At 44.1% G+C, this 23,399-nt stretch overlaps 1 protein-coding gene across 1 annotated transcript in view; it reads right to left on the bottom strand.

The window, feature by feature from the left end:
- LOC103179586 (ephrin type-A receptor 7) overlaps positions 1 to 23,149 on the bottom strand; it is a 114,302-nt gene extending 91,153 nt beyond the window's left edge. Inside the window, exon 1 of the mRNA XM_042338464.1 lies at positions 23,101 to 23,149. The gene's annotated coding sequence lies outside the window, so the exon portion shown is untranslated. The remainder of the gene's footprint in view (positions 1 to 23,100) is intronic.
- Positions 23,150 to 23,399: the final 250 nt, after the last annotated feature.

The raw sequence follows: 23,399 nt of genomic DNA on the forward strand, positions 1-23,399 counted from the left end.
ATTTTGTGCGCAATCACATAACTCACTCTTGTAATTTCATCCTGGGGCGCAAATTGTTTTGTGAAAATGCTTTGCTCTTTTTGCATTCGAACAACCATCTCATCAACTTTTTTTTCCTATTTCTTCGGCAGGAATGTTCTTATATTGGCAAGTGTGTTTGCTCTCAAAATGGAGATTCAAGTTGTAGTCTTTGAGCACTGCCACGCTTTCTTTGCAAATTAACCACACAGCTTTTCCACCCACAGTGGTTAAAAAAAAATATTTTGCCCACCCTTAGTCTAGAGTCAAACTACAGATTAGAGAGTTTATTATGCAACAGGGAAACTTTGCTACTGATTTAAAGTGGGAAAAAAGTCACATGAATTTGTCCCACAGAAGTGCCTCCTCTGAGATCCAAAATGCACTAAATGCCAAAGAGGATTCATGTGGCATGTTAGCTAAGTATATCTATTCCAGCTGTTTTGCTACATATAAAACATCTGTGCAAAATCATTTCACTATTCAGCTGTTCTAACAAATCATGTACATCAACCGCATAATTTACAATATTATGCAGAACATGAAAAGCCAAGTAAATAATCAAATTTTAAATGCATCAAGGTTTAAATCTGCATCTTAAAATCTAATCGAAATCTCCCCATTGTCACGTCATTATTAGCACCATAACAGCATTTGGTCCCTGAGCAGTCAATAGCCATGTCTTTAAGCTCACACAGTATTCAGTGGAAAGCATATATGATTAAGGACATACTGACCCCCAGATATTTATATTAAAGGCCGAAAACGCTCAAAGCGCTTGTTTTTGGATTCATAAATGGAATTTCATAATAATCCTCATAATAATTTGATAATAATAAATTTGAAATCGCACCTTTCACGTCGGGAAAATATCTCAGAATGCTTCGCAGAATATATTGTGAAACGTGGTGACTGTGTTTTTGTAGGGGAACCCGGCAGCCAATTTGCACACAGCAATGTTCAACAAAAGGCCATGAAGAGAATGATCCATTTTATTTAGGGATTGTCAGTCAGGACACCAAGCGAAGCTCCTTTTTTACCAAATAGAGTGTTGGGATCTTTAATGTCCCCCTGAACAGGCAGTCAGGGACTCAATTTAACCTCATCTGAAGGGCAGCACCTCAAAACGATGCAACACATCCCCAGCCAGGCCTCAGTGGGAAACAGACATACATTAGGACTCATATAGTCAGTGACTAGAGGGCATCAAATTAAGATAGCTAGAAAACGAGGAGGTTAGGAGAATTTTTTCATGCACACAGTTAGGGTGTGGAATGCCCTGATGGGAGCAGTGGGTGAACCTGAATCCACGTTAGTGTTCAGAAGAGAAGAAGATAACTACCTAAACAAGGGTGTGGGGAAAGGGCGGGTAAATGGAACTGAAAGGATTGCTCTTAAAAGAGTCAACACAGACAAGATGAGTGGAATAGCCTTTTTCTGTGCTGTAAATTTCTGTGGTTCTAAGAGAAAGTGGTTTGTCCCTAAATGTTCACGCAAAAGGCTGAAATTGTACATGAAATGCCTCACAGAGATTTTGCTCACAAAATTGCCTTTGGACTCGTCAAGGCAATTTCATAATACGCAAACACTTAACACGAAATTGCAATCGATGAGCAAATGAATATCAGGAGACCAAATGGTGTAATCGTGATGGCACTTTGACTGGTAGTTACCATTAAGTTTTACTTTACAATTTAAATTTATTTGAACAAGTGATTGCTTACAAAACATGTAGTCATTCCACTTTACAGTAAATCCCGAGAAGCGCTTTGAGACTATGGCTGAATAATAATATTCCTTATTACTCTTCAAGACATCTGAAAGGACTTCACAGAATATACTGTAAAGTGTATTGACTGTATATTTTGTGGGCGAATGTGGACAGAATGCATTCAGCAGGAGCTGCAGTCTCTCTCTCTCTCAGCCCGGTCAACTGATCTCACGCTAAGTGGTGCGTGAGAGAGTCTGGTTTGACACACTGCTCTCTGCACTGCCCATGTGGTGTGGACCAGCGTGCTCCTCTTAGTGCCTCCGAACAGTCTGCTCCCTATCAGCAAGTCACCAGGAGGAGGACAAAGCAGACCTGCCCTTGCTCCAGCCTGGAAATCCGCCTCTCCTCAGTCCGACGGGTCCACACGAACGTAATCGGGAAGAGCAAGAAAGGAGGAAAAGTGGAAAACAAAAAGGAGAATTGAAAAAGCCAAGCTATTAAACCCCCCCAGATTAAAAATATTGAGCCCTGCTTGTAAATCCCAAATGTTACTAAAATTAAAGGTGTGAAAGACACCCACGCAAGCATCTGTTCAAGCGGTGTAATGTACATTTAACTTGAGGCGCTGAGCAAAATGACTGGAACGCATGCAAAGTGCATTTTATCCACACTTAGCCACAAATCCCAGCCGGCAAATTGAAATTTTATCGAATATAAAATCCAATAGTTTCCCAGTAATAATAAAAAGCACTCATTAGTATTTCTCCATTATGAATGCATTAGTAAAATCTGATTTAATTTTGCCTTCAACGTGGAAATAATCACCTTGAAAAGCCGGCAGAACAGTCACCAATTTAACAGGAATTCAGATGGTTATCGGTTGACCAAATTGAGTCAAATCGCAGTTTGTTTCAGGATTAATTTATTGCAATACGAAGTCTGTTTGGCTTTCAGATTTATTAAAAAAATTCAATTTGTAGGATAACGCGACTTTGAAATCACATTGGGGAATTTTTTTTTTAAGATTGAGGTTAACTCATGGCACGGCAGCTTGCTCTGCAAACTCAATTGAATGCAAAGGTTTGTCACCCCCCAGTTAACGGTTTTGCATGGAGTGGAATATTTTGTATCCGAGTCCTAGGATTAGCCTAAAGGCAAAGTCAATCTTTGCCTTCAGGCTAATTGTGGAGTCCTGTAGCACATTGGTTAGAATACTTGTCTCGCAAGCCAGAGGACCTGAGTTCGATTCCCAGGCTGGGCGAAATGTTAGGCAAGTTTTCTTACTCCACAGACACATGCACACGACACTGTTTACCTAGCCTTAAGTAGAAATCCAGTTGTTAGTCGGTTGGCGGACTGCTCTTCTGGGGGTAATAAACCCTTCAAAAAAAAATAATAATAATAATTTGGTCACTCAATCCACGACTGTTTTGGGACTGCTGGCGCAATTGGCTACTGCCTTTCGCCCACACAATGTACAGTCAATCTACTTTAAAATATATTCTCTGAGGTGTTTTGAGACATCTCAACGACGTGAAAAGGCGCTATATCAAATGCAAGGATTATTGTTATAATATTATTATCAGGGCTGCTCGTTGTTGCAGATTCTGGTCACTCTCTGCAACGAAATTCAGTCCTAACCTCTTCTGCCCTACTGTCCTCTTGTATTTCCTCGCTGTTTAGACATTACGTTGATCAATGAATAATGCAGAAGATCAGGTTAGCATGCTGTTCAGGGAGAGCAACGGGTGAGTAACTTTAGGGTGAATTAGTGGTGGGTGAAGACTTCTTTACATTGGGGATTTGGAGGGCAGCAATTCTCTATTATATTGGATTACTACTTACACAGCACAAAATCTTTGTAGTTTATTGAACAAATTATTAATGAGCCAACTGTAAAGGGTTGAGACTGAATTTTGTACGTTTTCCCTCTACATGCATCTCAGATATCATTGTGCGATGCCCCACACTTCACGTTGCTCCAAGCAAGAGTTTTACAAAAAAAAAGCAAAATCCATATTCAGAATCCTGAAAAGAAGTTCTCCGGAAATCCGGGATTTAGAATTACGAAAGGCAATCTGCAAAATAACAGCCACGCCACTCGAGGATTGAAAAGATATAATTCACCCCGTTTCTATTTTATTATTTACAGGAAACTGGGATCTTCCCACTCGGCTTTCTGTTATGCAAACAAGCCAAAGCCCTAATGGTCCTAGCTGGATAAGCAGCGGAAAGCTTGCCAGGCTGCATTCATAATGGCAGGCTATGCTGTTTCAGCTGGTTCAACTCCAGCAACTACTCCAATACATCTGGTATCCCTAAGCCTTGGCACTCGCCAACCTGGGTCGATAACTCTCTGGAGTTCGGTGAGCAGGGAATGAGTGTACATTCCATTCCCAACACGGGGGGGGGGATTTCCATGTGAAGGTGCCATACGTAATGTGGAACTCTCAGTCTGGTTTGGATACTCTTAAGCACTGTGATGGGTTTCCGCGTATGCTGAAACACCCGGCTGACCAAAAAAATAAAAGGGAAAGTATAAACAAGCCAGGTTGGTTTCAAGGACAGTCACTGGTGCATTACCTAAAGCAAGCTACAGATATTATTCCCTCCTGAGATATTCCCGACTAGGATAAAGAATGCAGAATGAAACCCAGGTTTTCCGTGACAGTGGGGAACGTGTTGAGTCAGAACAATGGCCATGTCACATAAATGACTATTGGAAGTTTGTACACAATGTAGGGAAATGGTGACTCATTGACCGTATCACTCCACCATCTCACAGGAGACGTTTTGTGGAGCTTATTAGCTGGAAAATTAACGTGCAATCAATTTAGCATTGTTGTGGTCCCCGTTCAACAGATCTAATGTAACTCCAGTCTGGGACAGAAATTTGGAACTCTATTAATAACGTTTTACACAATTACAAAGCCAGAGGGTTGAGTCAAGAAAGAATTTGGACTTACACCCTGGGATATAGGACTTTGCACATTGGTACACACCCGATCCTGCACAAACACACGTATACATTGATCTCTTTACATCAATCAGAAGCAGGAAGCCTGGCTGGTTTGACTCCTTCTTGAGCCCTCGCTGGGGTACTGAAAGGAAACTGCAGCTCCCTGAATGAGATCAGCCAACTTGACAAAGCCCCAGGGAATTCAACCCTGCAACCTCTAGTCCATGTGGCCTGTTTCTGCACCAGGTGCTGTCAATAATAATAATAATCCTCACATTTGATATAGCGCCTTATCAGGTCTTCTAGACGTCTCAAAGCGCTTCAGAGAATATACTGTAAAGTGAATTGACTGTATGTTTTGTGGGCGAAACTCAGCAACCAATTGATCACAGTAGAGTCCCACAAACAGTCGTGGATTGAGTGACCAAATTAGTATTACTGTTTTTTTTAATCACTATATCCATTAGACATCTGGGAAAATTCTTTAAAAGAATGTAATACAGCACGTTTTAAAAGTTACATAGAACTTTGTGGTGGGAGACGACTGAAAACTAATTATTGGTCAACTACGGTGTGTTGGGAGTTTGCTGGTTGGAAGTGCCAATGAAGTGAAACTAGAAAAAGAATCAATCCTACAGGATTGATTAAAACGTACGGGAAAAGGCACTGCCACATCGCACGTCGCACAAGGTACCAGTCTCTACTGCACCAGCTGCAAGTCAGCCGGTTGGCTAATGGGTCAATCTCAGGATCTCTCTTCATTATTCATCTTTTTACAGTCCAGTAAACCCAATGCACAATTACTGTAAGAGACAAACGAGAGGCCATCTGGAGCAAGGGCGAGTCAGACACACCTGATCTTTTCTGATGGTTTGCCAATGACACTGTCCAATTTATAATAATAAATAACATCATCAACAAACTGCATTTATATATCACCGCACCAACCCCCCCCACGCAGAGTAGCGTCCCAGAGCGCTTGAGAGTGGCGGAGCACAACACTGAGCCGGGGCGAGGTGACCATAAGCACGGTCGAAGAGGAAAGCACGAACTAAAGATGGGGAAGGGGGAGGAAGAAGATATATTAAAGCGCTTCACAGTACTTATTTTTAACTGTGATGTGTCTGAGGGTAAACACTGTGACCGATTTGTCCCACAAAGTTTTTTAAAAAAAAAAGTCACGTACACAGCTGTTGGTTTTTCTAGGGTCCCCAGAGCCAAGAACAAAACAAAATGTCCTATTTCCACACCGTCCTCTGGAAGAGTGGTGAAGATGCCAGTGCTCATCACTCCCTACTATACCGCCTTCTTGTGGAGAATTTAAATAACTTCATTCCACACGTTGCTTTTTGAAAGAAGACTATTAACCCAACAAGACCAGACCCACTCCCCCACATACCATACAAGACCAGACTGATCATGGACTTCATTTCGGGTGAAAAACTCATTCAAGGTCAACCAAGTAATACTTCCCGCAACTCTAGTAATCTCAGGAATCAGAGAGAAATGTATGACGCAGCAGAAGGCCATTTGACCCACTATATTCCCTGGCTCTTTCTTCATACCTTATAATGTGCTTTATGTAACCTATCTCCTTTCGTTCACCTCAGTCTGTGCCCATTCCTGCCAGGAATCTAGTACTGTTCCCGAGCAGATCCAGGTCCAGTTTCCCTTTGAAGGAGTCGATCGACATAGCCTGAACTGCTTTTGTTTGGAGTCAATACCAAGTTAGCAGCTGTTTGGTGGGGGAGGAAAAAAAGTCTTCTGATCTCTAGAAGCCTGAGGTTTTACCATTTAACAGTGATGCCCTCCAGTTCCGCTCTCATGCTCAAAGTCAAATAGCCTGAATTTGTCATCTCAGGACACTGCCTTGTACTCAGCGAGAGCACGAGATGGGAGGAAACCCGCTGTGCACATTTATTGCAGATAGCACTTCAATCGCTGCTTATAAGTAAAGCTTTGCCAGGGAGCAAACGCCGCATTGAAAAGGCAACGGCGTTATTGTCAGACTCTCACTTGTCTTTGTTTGCACTTCCAAGAGTCAACACAATCATCAGCACCAAAACTGTGGAACCCAGAGACATAAGCATTCAAATTATTTGTCACTAATCGGAACAAAACTGAGTTGTAATAATAACTACAGCAATAATAATAATAATTCTTGCATTTGATGTCTCAAATTGCTTCACAGGACATATTGCGATGTGTAGTGACTGAGTATTTTGTGGGCGAACACAGCAGCCAGTTTGCAATGTCCCATAATAATCTTTGCATTTGATATAGCGCCTTAGCACATCTTCGAGACGTCTCAAAGCGCCTCACAGAATATACTGTAAAGTGAATTGACTGTATATTTTGTGGGTCAAACACGGCAGACAATTGCGCACAGCAGCGTCCCACATAATCAGCCATGAAGTTAATAAATATATTTTATTCGGGAGACTTTTGGCCAGGACATCAGGAGAAACACCCATCTCTTTTTAAATTCTGCCAAGGGATCTTTAACAGATAGGACTTTGGTTTAACATCTCGTCTCGTGGCATCTCAGCACTGCATTGGAGTATCAGCCTCGACTTAAATCCTGTATGTTTTAGACAAATGTTTGAGCCTAGGACCTTGCCCTTCATGCAATTAGCGCTAGTAGCATACGTAACTTGTATTTACGCAGCAACTCTCTTTTGAAAATAAAAAGAGTCTCAAAGCACTTTTTTTAAAACAGGATTAATCAGAAATTAAATCAATGTTGTTTTTTGTTGACAACCTCGACAGCTAATCTACGCCAGCAACATACCACAGTCAACAATGAGGCGAGCGAGATGAGCAACTGATTAATTTGAATTTGAGGGCAAATTTCAGAATACGCAGGGCGTTATGAAGCAGGATAAAGACTTCACGTTTCTTTGAAATAGACAGTAGGTCGGCCTCCTGAATTGAAGGCAAGACTGAACCGAAAATGAATAACAGACTAGAATGATCACCTGGAGATAAGGAACAAAAGAATGTGCAATATAAAGGCAAAACTGACAGCAGTGAAATTTAACGGAAGAAATGGACTGAAATGATTGTCCTTAGAGGAGCGATGGAACTGGGCACATTCAATGGCATCACGTGAACCACTCTTGACTACCTCTACAGATCCCAATTCTACTGCAGATCTCATTGGCCTCAGCTTTCTTACAGTGACAATGCTGTAATATGTGGTTGAGACTAAAATATGATACAAGTTACAGAAAGGTACTGTAGCAGGAAACAAACCCCACCCCCACCGCCCCCACTCCACCCTACAAACTCAGATGCTTGGTATCCAGTCAGCCATGTCGAGCACTTTGAGATGTCCTCCCAACGTGAAATGCACTGTATAAATATAAGTGTGTTGCATTGCATTTGGCCATCAAGCTCACTCCACTACCGACCATCTTATGGTCCACCCCCTCCTCCCAAGTTCTATCTCCCTTAAGATGTTTACATCCAACTGTATCTGCCTCCACTCTCGACTCCAGGACCACTTGACTCATCAAGTCCTGGATGAGAGCTAACTTTCTTCAGTTGAACGTCAGCAAGACCGAGGCCCTCCTGATTGGCTCCCGTCAGCACCTCCTCACCTCAGGCGCTGACAGCATTACCATCCATGGATGCACACTCCACCTTGCTAAGCCGTGCCTTCACCTCCCCTCTCGACTATCTACCCCCTCCTCACTCCCTCCCTTCCCTCCCCTCACTCTGACCATTTCCCCCCCAAGGCTCGGGTCCCGACCCAACTGTCCAGTGCCTTGGGACGTCCTCCCGACGTGAAAGGCGCTATATAAATGCAATCTTGTGGTTGTTGTTGTATGCCAGTCCGGAACCTTGGGGTTTTGTTTGACCCTCAACTAAATTTTCTACCCCACATCTGCACCATGACCCGCTCTGCCTTCCCCCACCTCTGCAACATCACCGGCTCCGACACTGTCTCACACCACAAGCCGCCGAAACCTTCATACTCGCATTCACAACATCCAGGCTTGACTATGCAAACTCCTTGTTTGTTTGCCTCCCCAACTCCACGGGCTGCAGATCATCCAGAACTCTGCAGCCCGTGTCCTCTACCTCACCAGGTTCCGCCACCCTATCACCCCCATCCTTGCCCGACTCCACTGGCTTACCATCACACAGAGGATGCAGTTCAAGATCCTGGTCCTCACCTTCAAAGCCCTCCATGGCTTTGCTCCACCCTACCTCTGCAACCCCCTAACCCCCTACCATTCTGCCCGCTCCCTCCGCACAGCGGGCTCCGGCCTGCTTCACGTTCCCCTGCCTCTTTTGCCCCACCATTGGTGGGTGGGCAGACCTTCAGCCACTCCTCCCCCACCCTCTAGAACCCCATCCCGCATTTGCTCCATCTCGCCCCCTCCTTTGCCTCCTTCAAGCCCCATCTCAAGACCGTCCTCTTTGACCGTGCTTTCGATCACCCTGCTTCCCCCCCTGTCCTCCACCCTCCCCAATCCTGACCCCCAGTTCGGGTCCGAAACACTGACTGTCCAGCACCTTGGGACTTCCTCCTGACCTGAAGGATGCTTTACAAATGTAATTTTCTTGTTGTTGTACTCCCCAAGTACCTGTATCTATCTATTTTTCTCTCTTAAATACCTCAACCAATTACTGTGGCTTTCGGGTGCCATGCATTCCAAATTTGTATTATTCTCTGTGAGAAGAAATCCATCCTTATCTTGGTTCTAGGCTGTGTTCCCAATGTTAAGGCTGGGTCCTCTGGCACAGAGTCTAATGGATTCAACAGAGGAGGAAATCACTCAATACGTACGTTTTTCAAATCCTTCCATAATTCTAAACACCTCCATTGCATTTGAACTTGCCACACAGTCAAAACATCTGAAAGTGCTTCACATGATTTAATTAGAGTGTAGGCACTGTGTATTTTGTAGACAATGCAGGAACCTGTAATGCCTCACAAACAGCCTTGAAGTGAATGACCGATTATTGGCCAGAACATTGGTAGAGTCTCCCTTTCCTGTTCAAATCATGCCATGGGATCTTTAACGTCCACCCAAACAGGGCACAGACAGAACGTCTCATCCAAAGGACAGCATCTCTGACAACGCAGAAATCCTGGGTGACGGACTGGACCTTGAGCTCAATGTCCCAATGTTGACAAATGAAGTCACTATACTTCACAGAAAACTTTGCTGAAGACATTGCCAACACTGCAGATGCTATGTCAAATACAAGGACGATTAAATGCAGTATTTATTTTAGCTGTAGAAGTCTTTGGACTGCTCATATCTGTTGTGAAGTCTTCTTAATACATTCTTCTGAAATCTGCACAAACCATCCCAATAAATATGTATAAGACCGGTGTCATTTACATGTGTGTGCATGCCATGCAGATAAGCAAAGTGGCTGCTTAATTAAAGCAGATGGACGATGGAGGAATAATGTGCATCAATTAATGACAGTGCAATGTTTTTGATTAGAAGATGATTAGAAGCTTGTTACAAAGCAGGCATGGCCCCACCCCAGCCATTGGCAATACAGAAAGAACGTGCTTGTTTTTTTAATTTAAAAAAAAGGCTTTGAAAATCGGGGTCAACAACAACAGCAAAAAAAATCATTCGCTCCATTCTTATTAATACGCTGAAAATAAACTTGAGGAATATGAGAAATAAGCCCTCGTTTCTGGAGAAATTACTTCAATGTTGAAGCATTTAATGCCATTTATTGTTTGCTCTCGCAGTAAATCTACAACGCAGTAGGAGGCTGCACTTGTGGAAAATTGGTTTGCAGCTTACAGGCTCATCAAAACACCCGCATGGACTTCAGCATAACAGCTCGACCAAAGCAACAACAAGGAACATTTGTACAGCGCCTTTCGTATTGGGAGGATGTCTCAAAGTGCTTTGAGCTGAGGGGTAGGTGGGGGGGGGTGGGGAGGTGTGGATGCTGTTGTTGTGGTTAACCTCAATCCCATGGTACGATTTGAAGAGGGAAGGGAGATCCTCTCAATGTTCTGGCCAGTAACTCGATCATTCACTTCAAGGCTATTGGAGGGACATTACCCAGGTTTGTCTCAAAGCCAGTCGTGAAGGTGGGGAGGGAAGGGAAACGGGAGAATTGAGGTGAGGTGTCCTCAAAAGGTCCTCTGGACCGTCTGATCTCATGCTTCCAGAATCACCACTCAACCAATCGTCCTCCCATCACAGCAGTGAGCTGTCCCTTCAATCGTGCGTACATGCATTGGAGATGGGCAGGTTCAGAGCCACAAGTGTTTAAGTTGCAATAACCTAGTCCCCCAAAGTCAGGTCCAGGTGCTGAGCAGATTGTGATTACTGACTTTAAAGTCCTGTAGCTCAGTGGTTAGAGCACTCGCCTTGCAACCGAGACACTCGGGTTCAATTCCCGGTAGGGTGAAACCTTGGGCAAGTTTCCTTACTCCACACGCCTAATAATAATCCCTCCAAAACAAAGCAATAATAAATTAGGCATTCTTAATCCATGACTGTTTGTGGGACACTGCTGTGCGCAATTGGCTGCCGCGTTTCGTCCACAAATATACGGTCAATTCACTTTACAGTCTATTCTGTGAAGCGCTTTGAGACGTCGAGAAGACGTGATAAGGTGCTATATCAAATGCAAAGATTATTATTATATTATTATTAAAAAGCTACAATGGAGCGGGTAACAATCAGACAAGCCTCCTCCTCTTGCACTCCTCCCAGAGGTCAGTTAGAAAGCAGCAATAGGGGAGGTAATGCCTGGAATGGGGTGGGGGGGGGAGCTTTTTAAAAAAAAACGCGACTAAAGCTAATCGCTCCCTATCAAATCATAGTGTTAGGGTTACAATCAATGAACAATGAACAGCAGTTCCCAGGGAAAAGGGAAAAGTACGTGAGAGACAGGAGGGGGGGGATGATTTTATAACAACAAAAGAACACAGACACCATGGGTCGAATGGTCTTCTTCTGTGCTGTAAATGGCTCTAAGCTAAGCATATGAACAAGTACGGATCACCGTACTGCAGGACACTGGTACCTAACCTAACAGCAGGGCCAAGCAACCCAGTTGTATCTCAGTTATCCCAAGGCACTATTCGTAACAACAAGGGATCATAGATTCGTAGGAAGTACAGTGAAGCTCTTCTTAAGTAGCCCCCCCCAAACCCCTCAGTCACTTTCATTCTGCCCCAATCGCAAGATAGTCGTACCTGCAGAGTTCTGGAGTCCTTTTGTAAGGACCTTTGCTGCCTCCTTTGACCATTCGACCCATTGCGAGTTCAGGGCATTAATATACACGAGGAACGGGAGAGGTCCCAGGAAAGAGACACCTCACTTAATATCTCTCCCCATTTCTGTGAAGCGCTTTGAGACGTCCTCCTGGTGTGTAATTTCAATATCAAAATGCAAGGATTATTGTTATTTATTATTATTATAATAATAAGAGATTGAGCTGGGGAACAACGCCCTACACCTATTCATTTCGGCTGAATGAGCTTTGAAGGAAAGGGAGATGAACTTGTATAAAATGCACAGTGTCTGGTAAACCCTGACAAGACATCATGCAATAAAACTGCTTAATAACTTCTTGCGATGGTACATCAAGGACAAGGCACCATTGCTGGCAGCAGCAAACACTGCTGAAAATATTCATATTAAAACAAAGGTGGCGGGGAATTCAAGGTTATCCAAATTGGAGGGGGGTGAGGGAGAGCGGCAAGTAATATTAAACAGGTAGGGTCCACATAGTTCAGATATTCCAGCCTTATATTTACCCACAGACGGGCACAACCCCCCCCCCCCCACGCACACACACACATACACAAAACCATATAGACACACACAAACACCCTGACACCCTGTTGGACAATTGGAGGTTTTAATCCTTTGGTGAACTACAGCTTCCAATCTGTGGGATACAGACAAAGGGGCGGTTCATACATTTTTCTTGACCTTAAGCTCGCAGGAGAACCATGAATATGGAACACAACAAAACAGTCAAGCCAATATCAAAACACATTTTCTCTGCACACAAAATCGCACAGACGCATACAAAGCAACAAACTGTAACACACAAAGCAACACGCACACACACACACACGCGCGCGCAGGAACACAGACAAAACCCCACGCACAAACACCATTTTTAAGCAGGGAAGGTTTTTCAATTGTTATAACATAACATTGAATGTGTTTCACAGATAATTACAGTCAATTACAGTAACTGTTTTGCTGTTGACAATCATATTCATCCCCTAAAGTCCAACGAACAGCCACGAGACAAATTTCCAATCAATCTGGATAGTTGTTGCCCAGGATACTGTTGGCTCGAAGATTGTTATAGGAACATTAACATCCCCTGAATAGGGAGAGGGGACCTCGGCAGACATCTCACCTAGAGATGGCTGACAATGGAGCACTGCCCCAGCTCCGTTAGTCTAGACTGTGAACACAAGCCCCAAGGTCAAAATCCTCCTCGCTTGTAACACTCAGTTAATAAATCTTCCATTTTAACCTAGCGCCTGATCACATCATCGAGACATCTCAAAGCGTTTCATAGGATTTTGCTGTAAAGTGTAGTGACTGTGTATTTGTGACCAAATACAGCAGTCAATTTGCACAGAGTAACATTCCCCAAAAAAACAGCCATGATGTGAATGACCAATTTTATCTGGTGGATTGTTGTTGGTCAGGACACAGGGAGAAACTCCCATGGGATCTCTGAAGTCCACCTGAACAGGCAAACGGGACCCCCAACAATACAGCATACCTTCAATGAAGCATCACCCTCGACCATGTGAGTTCAAAGCCCCGACCTGGGGTTTGAACCCACAACCTTCTGGTGAGGTGAGAGTCCTGCCGGTGAAGCCAGACTGACACAAAACATATAACAACAAGCGTATTGCTTGTAGTAATGTTGCCAGCTAATTTGTTGATCCTTGTGAACTGCAGGATGCTGCCTAGGGATTCTTTAGCAGATAGCGGCAATCGCTTCTTCAAACCTCACCATACGTCTTGGTTAAGATGCTGACAGTTTAAATTTTAGGCATTAACCCTGTGTTTCAATGTCAACTGAAAGTAGCAGCTAGATTGTTAGCGGTGATTTATTGCAGCGGAGACTTGAAATTCCACCTCGCATTCGCCTGCAAGACCTCCTAGCCTTAGATTGCGGAAGATTCATGAATTCGCTCTTAATCTCTCAGCGCGACTCGGTCGGTTGCACATTCGTCTTCGGAGGTTGTGGGTTCAAGCCCCCTGAGCTCACAGTCTAGGCTGATGTTCCATTGCAGTGCTGGGGGTGGGGTGGTGGGGGAGAGAGCGCCTTATTGTCGGGGTATGTGCGTCAGGGGAAATCTTAGGCAGACAATGGCAATGGGTTTCAGTGTTTGTCCTTGTTCAGCAGATGCAAATTCGACTGAATTCTCCGGAACCATCGATATCAACCACGTAATAAAATAAACAAATACAATGCTATTTGACCCTTTGCATAAATGTCAGTGTTGGCTCTATCAACAAACACAGGCTATTTCAATCACATCTCATGAAACTCAGGTCATTTGTGGGCAGGGATTTTTTTTCCCCTCCAACTCAACTCCTGTTGAGACTGCAAGCTGCGCAACCTCTCAACGGCAAGCTATGCGGTTTCAGCTGATTAAACTCCAGCAGTTACCCCAATGCACACTTTGGAGTCCCCAAGCCTTGCTGTAGCACATCTGCACCTAATACTCTCCGGAATTAGGTAAGCAGCGTGCACTTCTCCAGGAGAGAATGCGCATTCCACTCTAAACGCAGGACTTTGCACGTGCAGGTGGCATACATACTGTGGAATGATTCTCAGTGTGGATTGGATACTCTCAAGCACAGGAATGGGTTTCCGTTTTTTTCTTAGACCACCCAATGACCAAAATTTAATACCAAACAGTCACTCGCTATTTGGCTGTCATGAGACATTAGTTTGCAAATTGCCTGCCGTGTTCACCCACAGACGCACGGTCACTGCACTTCACAGTAAAATCCTGCAAAGCTCTTTAAGACGTCTCGGTGATGTGACAAGGCGCAATATCACATCAAGAATTAATAAATGTTACGATGATGAAGATGATGATGACCTCTGCAATCTCCTCCAGTCTCCGTCTCCTGCAAACTACAACAGCAACAACTTGTACTTATATAGCGCCCTCCACGCAGGGTAGCGTCTCAGTTCTGCCAGCTTGCACCTACTGTACATCCCTCACCCATTCTAACCCTCCTTCAGAAACCAAACCTTCAGCCCCTACATCCCTGCTCTCACATCACGCTCTCTCAGTCTCCAAAACTCTTTCAGATTCCAGCTCTTTGACAGTACCTTCTTTCACCTTCCTCCTCTCCCCTTCCTCCCTGCCTTGCTCAGCGCCCCACACTGTTTGTACGAAGCATTTTGAGACCATTCCCCCCACCCCACCCCACCCCACGTGAAAGGCGCTATACAAGAGCGAGTTGCTCTTGGCATTAGTGTTGCAAGAGGAAAGCTGTTCCTGATGTGTTAGCAGTTCTCACCGTAACTTGTTGCAGTATCGCAGTGCAGCAGCTGAAAACACACAAAACCAGTTGGAGCAGAAACCGAGGTCTCTGTGGATCTCGAAGGATTCATTCAATTTATGAAAATAACTCTCTTGACGCCACAACTTTCTGATCACCCCAAGCAGAAATATTACAGGCAATGCCAATGCCTTGATCTGCACAGCGAACTCAAAAGCTCTCAGCACAACTTGAGCTGAAACGGTGGGTCTCACCAGTCACCACTAGCCACCGGCAACCACATGTCAAAGAAAGTCAAATAGCCTGAAAAACTGTGCAATAATTTTAGTTTGGGATACATTTCAAGGGCTTAAGGTTGGTTTAAGGATTACTTCTTGCTTGAGCATCACATATCAGGTGCTGTGTTATAACAATAATAAACCCTACTTTTGATACAATGCCAAACAGCTCAAAGCACTTTACAGGATTTACTATAAAGTTTAGTGACTGGTTATTTTGTCAGCGAACACAGCAGCCAATTTCCGCACAGCAACGTCCCACAAACATCTATGAAGCGATTGATCAATTTTATCTGGGACACACGCATACACGAGCACAGAAGCACACACAGGCACACATACACAGATTTAAATTATGTTTGTAAATAAAGTGTTCATTAATAATATTAATAATCCTTGCATTTGATATAGCGACTTAACGCGCGTCTTCGAGATGTTTCAAAGCGCTTCATGGAATATACCGCAAAGTGAATTGACTGTACATTTTGTGGGTGAAACAAAAGAAACCTTCCACCAACACATCTTTACACAGCGTAAAGCAGGCAGAGAGTCACCTGGTGTTAACGTAATCGCATGCCCCGCTGCATAAAAATGTTTAAAACCACAGTGCTCAGAAACAGCAGCAACAATGTAATAAACCCACAGAGCAAGACAGGCAATTGCAGCAGGCGAGCTATTAAAGGGGAGAAATTCCCTTGCCCCCCCACCGGTCACATTGGGGATTGATCGCTGCAATCCAACGCCGCTAGGACCACAGAGATCCTCTGAGCAAAGCTGGAGAGAACCGCACAGAATGTTTCGTATGGTTTTTCGAACCGCAAGAGCAATAACAATTGCATAATAAGCATGTGTGCAAAGTCAAATTACTGCAGCGTGAACCAGACACAGAGCAGGGCAGCAACACACAGGGAGGGAGGGGACATGAATGCCGAGCACAGGGACAAGTGCAGCATGAGATTAATACAGCGAACTACCCAGTGGTGTCTATGCCGCTGGGACCAGGAATGGAGAGGAGGCAAACCTGTACAGAGAATAAGAGCCAGTGGAGGTGGACAGGGGTGTGTGGGTGCGCGTGTGTGGGGAGGGGCGAGGGGAGCGAAGAACAGGAAGGGGGGTGGGGAGGAGACTATGCGAATATTTTGGGGACATTATTGCTTCTTCCCCTCTAAGTCAATACTTTAGCGTGTATCGGGCCAGTAGAACAAGAGGTCATAGGTTTAGAGTTGTAAAGGAGCAATTTCGGGACAGACGCCAAGAAAGATAATCAACGACTGGAACAGGTTGCTGGGGAGGGACAATTTTCTTTATACTACCAAGCAGAGGCCATTCAATCCATCGAGTCTGTTCCACAAGTTTTAACCCCAATTCCCTGCCCTTTCACCAAACCTCTTAATAACCAACACAAACCAAGTCTCTGTCCATCTCTCTTTTAGACATCCATATTGATTTAACCTTCACAGCTTTCTGTCTGCAACACGCAACTGGCGTCAAGCAATTTCCTGTCCCTCAATCTGATCGTAGATTTCCCCGCAAACGAAGTCTCGGGGTGATGTAGGGGTGCGTGGGGTTGGGGATTCCCTAGAGCAAGCCCGGTTTACAGCGCTCCTGGCAGTTCCACCGTTCCAGCTGTTTTTAAACAGTAAATAATCCTTGCATTTCAGAAGGCGTCTGTAAAGCACTTCACAGGGAATTGCTGTCAAATGCAGCGAGTGTATATTTTGCAGGTGAACGAGACAGCCAATTTGCACACAGCAATGTCCCTCAAACAGCCAGGAAGTGAGCCAGGATACCAGGAGAAACTCCCTTCTTTTTTTTCCCCCCAATGGTGTCGTGCGTTCTTTAATGTCCATTATATATATCCTCACGCAGGGAAGTGTACCAAAGCCCTTGACAGTGGTGGAGTATGACACCGAGCCAGGCGGTAGGCACAGTCGAATAGGAAGGTCTTCAGGTGTGACCTGAAGATGGGGAAGGGAGGGGCAAGGCTGAGGGATAGAGGAAGAGTGTTTTCATACCTGAAAATACACAGACTGAATCTTGTTTTACCACAATCTGAAGGATGGCACCTCTAATAATGCAATGCTACCCCAGAAACACATCGATATACAACTATGAGCTCAAAGTCCTCACGTGGGGCTTGAACTCACAACCTTCTGACCCAGAGGCAAGAGCGCTATGACTGAGCCAGTTTGACACGTCTAAACATTCACTGGAAACATTACTGCTGACAATGCAGTGCTCTCCCAAATGCGTCAGCTTAGACTGAGCTCAACATCCCAACACGGGGTTTGAACCCACAACCTTCTGACCCAGAGGTGAGAGCGCTGAGCCGAGCTGACACAAGGACATGAAGATCTAAGGGCATGAAGGACGTGAGAACACATTCAATGAGCAGGACAACACAGGTGAGTGATGGTTAACATTTCCAAAAAAATACTAATCGCCTCCCACAGGTCTCTGCAACGTGTTCCGTTTACACCATAATTAAAAATCAATAAAGCAGAAAAGTTTTAACAACAAAAAAGTAGGTCACGCTTTTGGGATTTAGCTTTTGGAGGTCGTGAGAGACAAACCAGATCGTTTGGTACTTTTGTTTTTCAGTATATCGACGCTATACTTTGAACTCATTCACATTCATTCTCAAATCAAACAGACGATCAGAGTGAAATATGAGAGACATCTTACTGGAAGTGACATCTTCATGTTTGCTGCAAACATCCATCCTTTTGAAACCATTCCAGTCACACGCGCGCATTCTCTCGCACACGCTCCTGAGCACTCTCGGCCCTGAACCAGAAGGTTGTGGGTTCAAACCTCACGTGGGGACTTTAAGCTCAGTCTAGGCTGACTGCATCGTTGGATGTGCTACATCCTTCGAATGAGATGTTAAACCGAGGTCTCACCTACGCGTTCAGGTGACATTAAAGATCCCATGGTACAATTTGAAAAGAGAAGGGAGTTTCTCTGCTCCCCATGTCCTAGACAACAATCCCCCAGATAAAACTGCTCTCACTTCACAGCAGTCTGTGGGATGCTCCACTGCTCAAATTGGTCGCTGGCTTCGCCCACGGATTGCACAGTCACCTCTCTTCACATTGAATTATGTGAAGCACTTTCAAACGTCCTCCTGGTGTGAAAGGCACTGCGTAAATGTTAACTGTATGGCAGTCACGGCATTCATCTGACCACATATCCATTAAACAGTTGTTTTCACCAATATTCTGTCTTTCTCCCACTCAACCCCAAAACATGTCCCTTTTATGATGTTATTTCCATTTCTCGCAATGGATTATTTTGCTTTGAGTGACACAATTGATACTGACACAAACGATGCTGACACAAATGATGTAGACTGTAATTCAAGGCACTCCAGCAAACAACTGTCAGTGAATAAGCTTTTAATGTTGATTTGAAGTCCAGGATTGATTTGAGTCCGAAAATGTTCAATGCTACAAGGCTACATTTCCAGCAATCCTCCCCCACTGCCCCTTCATCATGGCCTGATTCTGCAACCTATATTTAAGCACCTTGGCAACAGGTGCCAAAACATTAATATGAAGAAATCTGGTGTTCTGCACTCTGTGCTTAGTGTTGCACTGCTGTTCGCTGAGTTCAGTGTGGAATAAATAAAGCACGAAAGACACAAAAAGGAAATTCAAACACATTTCCTGCCGCACTCCTATAAGCTCTGTGACGTCCTCCTGACGTGAAGAGCGCTACACAAATTTGTTGTTGTCCACTCACAGAACACAGGAGTGTTCCACCTGGGTCTAGATTTGAACTATTTATGCTGCGTTTATGTTGGCATATTTTTGAAATTAGCCTCGGTTTTGAAGCTGGTTTTGTGCGGTTTACAAAAAACTTGCAGAAAATCGACCTTAAAACGTAATTATTTAATAATAATACTTGCATTTGATGCAGCGACCATCACATCGTCCAAGCATCCTAAAGTGCTTCCCAGGGTTTACTGTAAAGTGTAGTGACTGTATTTGTAGGTAAACGCGACAGCTGATTTAGTGCACAGCGATATTTCACACTGGAAACAGACAGCCTCGTACAATAAACTCACACATTGTCGCAAACAAACTAAGTTGGGAATGATTTTGTTTGACTGGACGTTGAAAGTGTTGCTGACAGTAAGTCAACAAGTAGAGCCGTGCAGGGGCTGAAACACACACACACACACAGGCGAAGTATAAATCAAACAAGAGAAAGCACACACAAGAGCAACATCAAACCCAAGCTGATGCCTCTCAGAGACCCAGAATCTTTCTTTCACAAGTCAAACACGATCTGTTTTCACCCTGATCATTTCTGATGTCTCTATTACGAATAACAATCGTTGCATTTGAGGTGGCACCTTATCACGCCGACATCCGAAAGCACTGGATTTACCATAAAGTCTAGTGACTGTGTATTTTGTAGGTAAATGCGGCAGCCAATTTATACACAGCAAACAGCCATGAAGTGAATGCCCAAGTTTATTTGGGGGATTATTGGTCAGAACAGCAGGAGAAACTCCCTCCTCTTTTAGAGCTTTAGAGTCCACCTGAACAGGCAGACCAGCAAATCAGTTCAATGTCTCGTCCAAATTACGGTACATCTGACAATGCAGCACTCCCCCAGCACTGAGCTGGAGCATCAGCCTAGACTGTGCGCTCAAGGTATCAACGCGGGGTTTGAACGCGCAACTGTGCGACTTAGACGGGAGATTTCTACCGACTGAGACGGTCTGACACGTTACATTGATAGAGGGATGTGCACACACAGCGTGTAATACTTTTGCCAACTGTGCTCGTTGATGCAGATTATGACCCCAAGCAAGATTTATGGCTTGAAATACAAAGAAACACACACAAATAAATTACGTTATACATATGAAAATCACTTCACACCCGAGCACCTCCCTACCACTCCGACCTGCTCGCCACTCACTCCTCTATCCACTCCCTTCGCTCAGCTGGCATGCCCCAATCGGTGGCCGTGCTTGCAGTTACTACACCACCAAAGCTCAGAACTCTTTGCCTCAACCCCTCTGCCTTGCCCCCTTCTTGACCGTCTTCACATCGCACTTGGAAAATCTTGCTCTTTGACTGAGCCTACAGCCATCTGGCTTCTCTCCCCCTCTCTGTCACAAGCTCTCCGAGACACTGGCGTTGCTGTTAAAGACGATGTACCTTTCACATACACTATACTCACAAAATACACAGTCACACTACTTTACAGTAAATCCTGTGAAGCACTTTGAGACGTCTCGACGACGTGACAAGGCGCTATATCAAATCCACGGATATTAACGTACAACACACATAGAGAGAATTATATAAACTGCTTTACACGCTCAAAAAAACAGTAGGAACCTCAATAAAAATAATCTGCAACGTGCTGCCGTTTGAACTTTTTAAAAAAAAATTCAGCAAAAATGAAGACATTCTGAAATGTGTTCAAATTTTCAGGTGGATATCTTCAAAGTTAGTCGATTTGGAGATTTATCAACCTGCACCCCCCCTCCCCCCCCCCACCCCCCACCCAACATAAAACAAAAAGCTTTTGTTTCTTTCATTAGCAGATTTTGGAGGGGAAATGTTAAATTTCAGATTAAAAATAAATTGTTTGCTCACTTCATGGCTGTTTGTGGGACATTATAAATTGGCTGCCGCCTTTGCCTATACGCGTACGGTCACCACACTGTACAATAAAACCTGTGAAGCGCTTTGAGACGTCTCAACGACGTGATTAGGTGCTATATCAAACACAAGTTTTATTATCGTTATTATAGGAGCATTTTCACGGGCCGTTGGGTGAAAGAAGAGAACATCAGAGGAATTCAAATTAGCCTTTTTTTTTCGTTTTCATAACAAACAGCGGTTTGTAATATAATATCTCTCTCTCCTCTCAGAAAAGTTACTGCCTCTGAGGAGGAAAATGACCAGACTGCGGAACTGACACCAAGTGTAATTGAAACAATAACTAGCCCCGTCTCCAGGGCCCATTCATCTCGGGGTTCATTTCAGATTGAACACAGATTGATAGCAGCTATTTACAATAAATGGTCAGCTTCCATCCTCTGAAGCGATCAGACTGAGAGAGAGATAGCACTAGACACAGAGAGAGAGTGGGGTATGCATGGTGGGGCTGACACACAAATTGTAAGCAAGGGCACGGTTGAATTTGTAGTAAAGAAGAAGTCTAGCGATGTTGCTGCTTTTACAACAAGATTGCTTTGCTACCAAGGCACTGGGCGCACTTTGCTATTTATACAAAGCACACATACTGTGTGTAAAAATAACAAGGGCGTCAATAAGAGCACCTGCCATCGGCTCTGTTCATCTGCCAGGTTTCTTTTTATGGGTGATCGGAGACAAAGAGCGAGCAATTTACGAGTGTACATTTCAATGTGATGCAAGGCGACCTCTCGCCAGGAGAAGACGGGAGCGAAGTTTGCTTATTTTAACCCAATGGTAAACAACATCTGGAAAACACCTTGGCTTCCACATTCCCTCACTCGCTCACTCGCTCGCTCAGCCACTGCGAATTAGTTTCCACAACAGTTAACCAGGACTCAATTGGCTCAAAGCATAGAGAGAGGCAGAGATGCAGACAGAGAGACAGCGAAAGAGACAGATGCAGAGAGACGGAGACAGAGAAATACACAGAGAGATAGAAAAAGGTATTTTTCTCTTTAATACTAAATTTCTTTCTGTTGAAGCATTGGAAGGAAATTGATAATTACAATTGAAACCTGATCTATTAAAAATAACACATCCCACCCACTCCCTTTACAGTATCCCCCACCTCCCCCAGCACGACAAGAGGATGCACAATAATTCAATTGTAAAATACTAATAAATAGAAATCACTTTGCAATTCTACACCCCTTTCGATTTCCCTCCTTATCCCCCCCCCACCACCACCAAACCCCCACAACACACACAAAAAAATGCTACCCATTTAAGCAATAATTCTAATTTATTGGGAGAGAAAACTGCCAAAAATACTGCTGCTCTCAAACTGTCCGAGGATGCAATTCAGTTCAGAAGAGGGTTAAAAACACAAGAGGTTAAAATGTACTTTTTTTAAAAAAATATATATATTTATCAGTCTCACACCTCTCTGGGTGGTAAACTGGTCAAAGAGACAAACCTTATTGAGGCAGAGGGTGAGGTCAATGAATAGCACCAGGTTTGGCTGCAAAAATAAATCAACCTCACTCCTCACCCCAATTTAAATAAATATTTCAAGTGCAGTATTAGGAAGAAATTAATTTCTCCCCTATTATCTGCCCTGCTTTACCTGAACTTTTCCTCTCCACCCCCTCCCCACCCCCTCCACCCCTCTCTAACACACACAAAACACATTTCATCCTCATTTTATTATTCCCAGTTTATTTCCAATAGGAATCTGTTCAGTCTTTCTCTACACAATATACACACACATATAGGTGTATTATATGCCCTGAACTTTTCCTCTTCCCCACCACCCCCTCTGTCTCTCTCTCTCTCTCTCTCTATAACACACACAAAGCACATTTCATCCTCATTTTATTATTCCCAGTTTATTTCCAATAGGAATGTGTCCACTTTCAGTCTGTGTGGATATGTCTCTCTCTCTCTCTCTCTCTCTTTCTCTCACCTTCATCAGCAGCGCACAGGAGAAAGTTCAGGATGATGAGCTGGCAGGGATGCAGAGCAATGCTGGGGAGAAAAGTCATTTTAAATTCCTTTTAAATTCCACGCTGTGTCTCTCTCTCTCTCTCTCTCCCAGTTCTGCTCACTTTAAGCTCTCCCTGTGTAGTGCTGGTCCTTTGGTCAGTCACCTCTGGCTCACAAGCAAGTTCCCCACCTCTTGATGTTATTCTTATTCCTCTCTCAATCACTCACACACTTCTGGTCTGGTCTGTCTGTCTGGTCCTGTCTCTCTCTCTCTCTCTC

The sequence above is a fragment of the Callorhinchus milii genome, unplaced genomic scaffold (assembly GCF_018977255.1).
Source record: "Callorhinchus milii isolate IMCB2004 unplaced genomic scaffold, IMCB_Cmil_1.0 Scaffold10, whole genome shotgun sequence".
Lineage (NCBI taxonomy): Eukaryota > Metazoa > Chordata > Chondrichthyes > Chimaeriformes > Callorhinchidae > Callorhinchus > Callorhinchus milii.